This window comes from Etheostoma spectabile, chromosome 20, assembly GCF_008692095.1.
Source record: "Etheostoma spectabile isolate EspeVRDwgs_2016 chromosome 20, UIUC_Espe_1.0, whole genome shotgun sequence".
Classification (NCBI taxonomy): domain Eukaryota; kingdom Metazoa; phylum Chordata; class Actinopteri; order Perciformes; family Percidae; genus Etheostoma; species Etheostoma spectabile.
In genome coordinates this window covers 19,726,462-19,732,935 of record NC_045752.1, presented here as the reverse complement: position 1 = coordinate 19,732,935, position 6,474 = coordinate 19,726,462, and the positions used below count along the sequence as shown (strand labels likewise).

At 39.3% G+C, this 6,474-nt stretch overlaps 1 long non-coding RNA gene across 1 annotated transcript in view; it reads right to left on the bottom strand.

Moving 5' to 3' along the window:
• LOC116669806 (uncharacterized) overlaps nucleotides 1–6,468 on the bottom strand; it is an 11,342-nt gene extending 4,874 nt beyond the window's left edge. Inside the window, exon 1 of the long non-coding RNA XR_004326858.1 lies at nucleotides 2,400–6,468. This is a non-coding gene — a long non-coding RNA (uncharacterized LOC116669806). The remainder of the gene's footprint in view (nucleotides 1–2,399) is intronic.
• Nucleotides 6,469–6,474: the final 6 nt, after the last annotated feature.

Genomic DNA, 6,474 nt, shown 5'->3' with positions numbered 1-6,474 from the left:
TTTTGGGTTTCACTTTCCCTCCAATATTAATATTACCAACATAATAAAGACACCTGGACTCGGTCCAGTCCAAAAGCCATATTGGGCAAGACCAGTGGCCGAGACCGAGACAAGTACGAGTCCAAATACTAGCGAGTCCGAGACAAGTCTGAGACCATAGAAAAACGTGTCCAAGACCAGACTCGAGTACTACAGCTCTGGTTGTAAGTACACATTGATTTAGAACTTCTACACTGCATTAGCGCACAATAATAAAGTCTATAATGGATCATCTAACTCGGGCAAATGTTAAAATCTCCGCAAGTTCTTTTTTGTACCGTACTGAAACCAGTGAAACCACATCCAAACATAGTTCAGATCCCGAGTGTGCTTCATCGTCGGCAGTAATAGTAATAGAAAGTACATGGGATTACATGTACAGTTAGGAAAGGGTATGTACCTTTAAAAGTATGTTCCTTTAAACTCTGTTACCACTATTTCTTTAGCACCAGTGTTACAGATGCTCCGTGCTAACTAGTCAAGATACTGCTTGACACAAATGTATGCAATGGAAAAGATAAGGGACTAAATACTTAATAGGTCATCATTTAAATATTGTCAGACTTCTGATTTGTTCCTATCTTTTTCTCAAACTGCTGACTTTTTCCCTAAAATTAGTCCCTAGTCCTCAGATTTCTAAATGTTTTGTTCTAATCGTCTCCCATACTTTCAAGCGATTCGATTCTTTTAATTAATCGAGTAATTACATGAAGTACATTTGTATATTTTAAGGAGTTTCTCCTCTATTCTGGGATACCTAGGAGAGCATATGGAGACCCAGAGTTGTCAATATTAAATAAACACAATGTTATGTAACTAATCATATTAATATATGAACACAACTATATAATGTAGCCAGTAAATTGTTAAATAATCCACATATGTTTTAAAACTTATCATGAAATGTTATTTCTTTTCACAATAATTTATTATACGTCTTTTGTTTCCAGCTGTTTTTATTTGACGCAATGTTTTAAAATGTGGGTTTCATGGTTATATTACATATTCTGTCTGTATTTATTGATATGATTAATTATGTATTTATTTATATTGAACAGTTTGGGTATCCATACGTTTAAAGAGGGGGGGTGTACCTTGTTGATTTGACTGTTTGTCACAAAAAGGAGCTTTATGAATATCCATCCATCCATCATCCATCCATCATCCATCCATCCATCCATGCATCCATCTATCCATCCAACCATCCATCCATCCATCCATGCATCCATGCATCCATCCATCCATCATCCATTCATCATCCATCCAACCAAACCAACTAACATCCATCCATCTATCCAACCATCTAACCAAACCACCCAACCATCCATCCAACCAACATCCATCCATTTTCAAACTAACCAACCTACCAACCAACCAACCAACCATCTATCCACGCATCCATCCATCTATCCATCCAACCATCCATCCATCCATTCCCTCCATCCACTCCAACCAACCACCAACCACCACCCTCATCCAACCACCACCAACCAACCAACCACCATCCATCCATCCAACCCCCACCAACCAACCATCCATCCATCCAACCAACCAACCAACCAACCATCTATCCACGCATCCATCCATCTATCCATCCAACCATCCATCCATCCATCCATCATCAACCACCCAACCAACCAACCAACCAACCAACCACCAACTAACCAACCAACCAACCATCCATCCATCCCACCAACCACCTCCATCCATCACAAACCAACCACCATCCCATCCCTCCATCCTCAACCAACCAACCAACCAACCAACGACCAACCATCCATTATCAAACTAACAACCAACCAACCACCAACCAACAACCAACCACCAACCACCAACCATCCATCCATCCATCCATCCAACCACCATCCATCCATGCATCCATCTATCCATCCAAACAACCAACCAACCATCCATCCATCCATAATCAACCAACCAACCAACCATCCATCCATCCAACCAACCAACCAACCAACCATCCATCCATCCATCCATAATCAAACCAACCATCCAACCAACCAACCATCCATCTATCCATCCAACCAACCATCCATCCATCCATGCATCCATCTATCCATCCAACCAACCAATCAACCATCCATGCATCCATGCATCCATCTATCCATCCAAACAACCAACCAACCATCCATCCATCCATAATAAAACCAAACAACCAACCAACCATCCATCCATCCATCATTTCGTCCATCACAGGGCTGACACACACAGAAACAGACAACCAATCATGCTCATACCTAAGGGGCCACTTAGAGTCACCGATTAACCTGCGTGTCTTCGGACTGGACTGCTTTATGAATAGTGAAACATAAAGTCTAAAATAAGAAGGGGCCAGAAGTGGCAACGTGCAACGCAGTTCCTTAAAGCTGCAGTGCACTTTCCATTGAATCAAATCCTTTGTTCCATTGCTGGCTAGTTTGGCCTCTGTAACCTCTAAGGCAAGACTTTGTAGCTGCACTTGTCAGATGCTATTTCTTACAAACTCATCAACACTTTTAACTTATGTAGATAAAAAAAGAGCTTTATCAGCTTTTCTATTGAACTTAATTCTCAGGTCTTAATTATAGGCCTATCTTTACAAAACAAAATGGTAATAAATACACAAAATTGTAAACATACTCACACCCCTGTAAGGTGAAATATTAAAACTTAAGTAAGTACATGTGTGACTTGTAAATGAAGACTTATTTTTCATGGAATTGGCAACAGTTAAATAAAAATAAACACAACCATTAACAAATTAACTCTAAGTAAAGGGCAACCTACATCTTACATCTATGCACCCGACCCCGACCCCTAACAACAAGAGTCCAAATAAATAAATTAACACGTTCACATTGAGGAATTAAAGTCTACGAAACTCAGCTGAGCAGTGTTCTTCAGTGTACTCATTCTAACGAGATTATCATTGGCAAACAGAGATGTCATCGGTGGGATCAGTTCACTAATTTCACTCAAACAGAAGATTTGTTTTAATTTTTAATTTTAGCTCATTCTAGTCTGTTAACGCTAGTATGGCCAAGCTGCCGTTATTCACTGATCCACAAGGGTTAAAGTTTAGAAATTCAAATATTCCACTTATTTTGTTTGACATTTTACCAAAATTACAAATGTTCCCATGTTTTGTTGTGTAAGTGACTGACGGGAACAACAATCTTTAACGCTGGTTCAGTATTAAGCGAGAACACTGTAACCGGCAGCCAGAGTTTGAGCTGCAATGTAACCCTATGGGGCAAATGTGCAGAGTCACTTTTGTCCACTAAAAGTTCTGACAGGCTCAGATGATCATTCTTAATTATTATTAAGTGTCTGAGAACATTATGGAAAGGATCCCTACAGAGAGAGACCTTTTTAAAAACCAATTTAAGACCTTTCTGTTTAACCTGAAACCGCTCTGAACTCGCTAGCGCTAAACCCACCAGACTCCATTTAAAAAAACAATACTTTTAGCATGTACAGAGCCAACATATTTTCACATGTAAAATGGTTAACTGTGTGTTTATTTCAACCCAAACTAGAGTTGTGATGGTTGTAAAAGTGGGAAGACGAACCAAAACATCTTTTCATCGTTGCATTGTGTTTCTGTGGACTTTGAATTAAATGTATTTTACGATGCTAAAATTACTGTTTATTTACATGGAGTTTGGCAGGTATGGCGATCAAAATTTTGCACGTTTTTATGTGTAAAAAAATAATAATGTTACTCTTTAACAGAAAGGTCAACCTCCTTAGAAATCCTTTCCATAATGTTGTCAACACATAAATATTAATCTGAACCTGTCAGTCGCAAAACAAACACTTTTGCGAAGGTAAATACGACCTGTACCTACAAAGTGTCCCATTAACTTGACGTTGTAGCTTGTTTCTCCGCTACGATCTCGCTTAATACTGGACCGATGTCAAAGATTGTTGTTCCGATCAGTCACTTAGACACAAAAATATGGGAAAATAGGGTTGAAAAATAAATGGTAGTTACCTGTTAACCAATTTTTGTTATCTTAAATCAAGTGCTATGAAATAATGCCGATCGCAGTTTCAAAATCTAGTTTGACCTTCCTGTGTTGAAAGTGATCCCCCCCCCTCCCCGACACTGGTGGACAGAAGAAGCCCAAACACATCCAGTTCTCCAATGGCGTGGACAGCGAAGCCGGCAGCAGCGCTCACGTCTGCCACGTGACTCCCCATCGACTTTTCAACAGCAGATGAATTTGGCATCTCCCCAAATCAATAACCAGTGTGTGTTGTTCAGAGCTTTGAACTTCATACCGCACACTAGTAAGGATACTGATTTGTAAGTAGAAATTGATCTTTTTTTTTTTTTTTTGCTTGGTAGTTTAAACAAGTTCACATACGATGTGTGTGAATTTGAGAATGTACATGTGGGTGTCTCACACCGACATACTGTACCAAATGCTCTCAGTAGGGACATTAGTCTTCTGTACAATACAAGAACAGTGCAGCTAAATACATAATTAGCATAAGTACAAACACGAAATTTTCACAACCTTTGAGATAATAAATAATGAAATGCGACAGAAAGAGCACTTATATGATTTGTTTAAATGACCACACCAGTGTGTTCAAATTTGAGCCCATTTAACATGGATTGCATGCACTTTACATTCATGCCGTCCATTTCCCACAGCTGTTTTTTTTTTTAGTGTTTTCTCTACCTTTCAGGCAGTTATTGGCTTCCTTGTATTTCACTCTAAAATAAAAACTAGGATGTCGCTAGGGAAAGGAAATCCATCATGACGTCATCGTGTATTTCATTTATTTGTCATCTTAGTTTAGTGTCCCAATGTGTGTGTGCAACCTGTTAAAACACTTTATTTACCAGGTCCCGTAGTTATTTTAGTTCATAATGAACACAAATTAAATATGTTTTTTGAGAAATTAGCTCCATATGGGCAAACACACCCACATGTCGTTTATTAGATTGTTTTAAGAAAGAACCAGCAACTGATGTGATTGTCACATAGTTTGGTTTTTAATTTCCAGAGGAATTTTCTAGCTAGAACTGCCTAAAATTGTTTTAACTGGAGATGAGTTTTTATATTGGAGTTGACTTTGGTAAAGAAAGGTTACGCTACCAATGAGGAAACATTACAAGTGTTCCAGTTGGACTAATTGTCTTCATTTCCCCTGTAAATATTATAAATAAAGCTACTAGGAGAGCAATCCAATTTGAGTTTATTGCCACACATCGGACCTTTCGAGCAGCGCCCTTCCTCAGCGTGTGCACAGGCAATTAAAAAAAAAAGGTGCACATGCAGAGGAAGGGCGCTGCCCGAGTGATTGTGTGTGTGTGAATATTCTCTTTAACCCTTGTGTTGTCTTCCCTGTGACCATGAAAAACATTTTCCCCTTATCTCAACGTTTTTGTTGCTGTTGACAAAGTTTTTTTATGAAGTTTTAGCATTTTTTTGGTATTTTTTGATTTTTTTGCCATATATTTTGCCGTTTTTTCCAACATTTTTCCCCCGTGTTTCGAATTCCTTTATTTCAGATATTAAAAAAAAACTTTGAAAACGGGTCAAATTTGACCCGAAGACAACATCAGGGTTAGGGATCCAGCATCCAGCCTTCAAAGCTGTCTAAGCATCAGCGTGAGTTTTCCAGACTCCTTGTTAGGAAGTTATTGGGAAACTAGGAACCTGTGAAATAAAGCATGGCCCAGTTTGACAACCAGTGATGTAACTTTGACAACAAACAAAAGCAGAAATGAGGTAAGGATTGAGCTTTTCCTGCAAGTCGACTGAGCATAAATCCATTAAATCAAGCGAGAAACACCGGAGCGTGCTTTGGAAAATGGTCGGCAGGAATGTAACTTGACACCGGTGTGGTCCTTTAATCTATTTGGACAGCCAGTGACTGGCTCGGCTGTGAGTACCAGGTGACCCCGGTGGGGGGGGGGGGGGGGGGGGGGGGGGGGGGGGGGGGCAGTGCTGGGCAGTGATTGAACTTTGTAAATGTAGTTCTGTCTCTTCTCGTATGAAAAAAAAGGCAGAAGAGAATTGTGTAGAAACGTCCGTCTGAGTACAAGAAAAAAGTACAAGGGAAGTTTGACAAAAGGAACTTTGCATAATGAGAGTTCATTTGACCATTTCATCTAATGTTACATTTTACAAATACACACCTTTGGTTACAGTTTACTTTACAGTCCTGTGTCACTATTACTAGATCACTAAAAATGAGAAGTCAAATGACAAAGGGAAGCTGTCAGTTTTGCTGTAATATTGATGCTTCCTAGCATAATTTCGGGAGCAGGGACACACCTCAGACATATTACATCTTACTATAAATAAGGTTGGGCATCTTTGGATTTTAACAATTCTTATTCCAATTCAGATCCCGGTTCTTTTCGATTCTGATTCTTTGAGGGGGTGGAGTCGAAACGGGTCACATGCCTATTTTCAC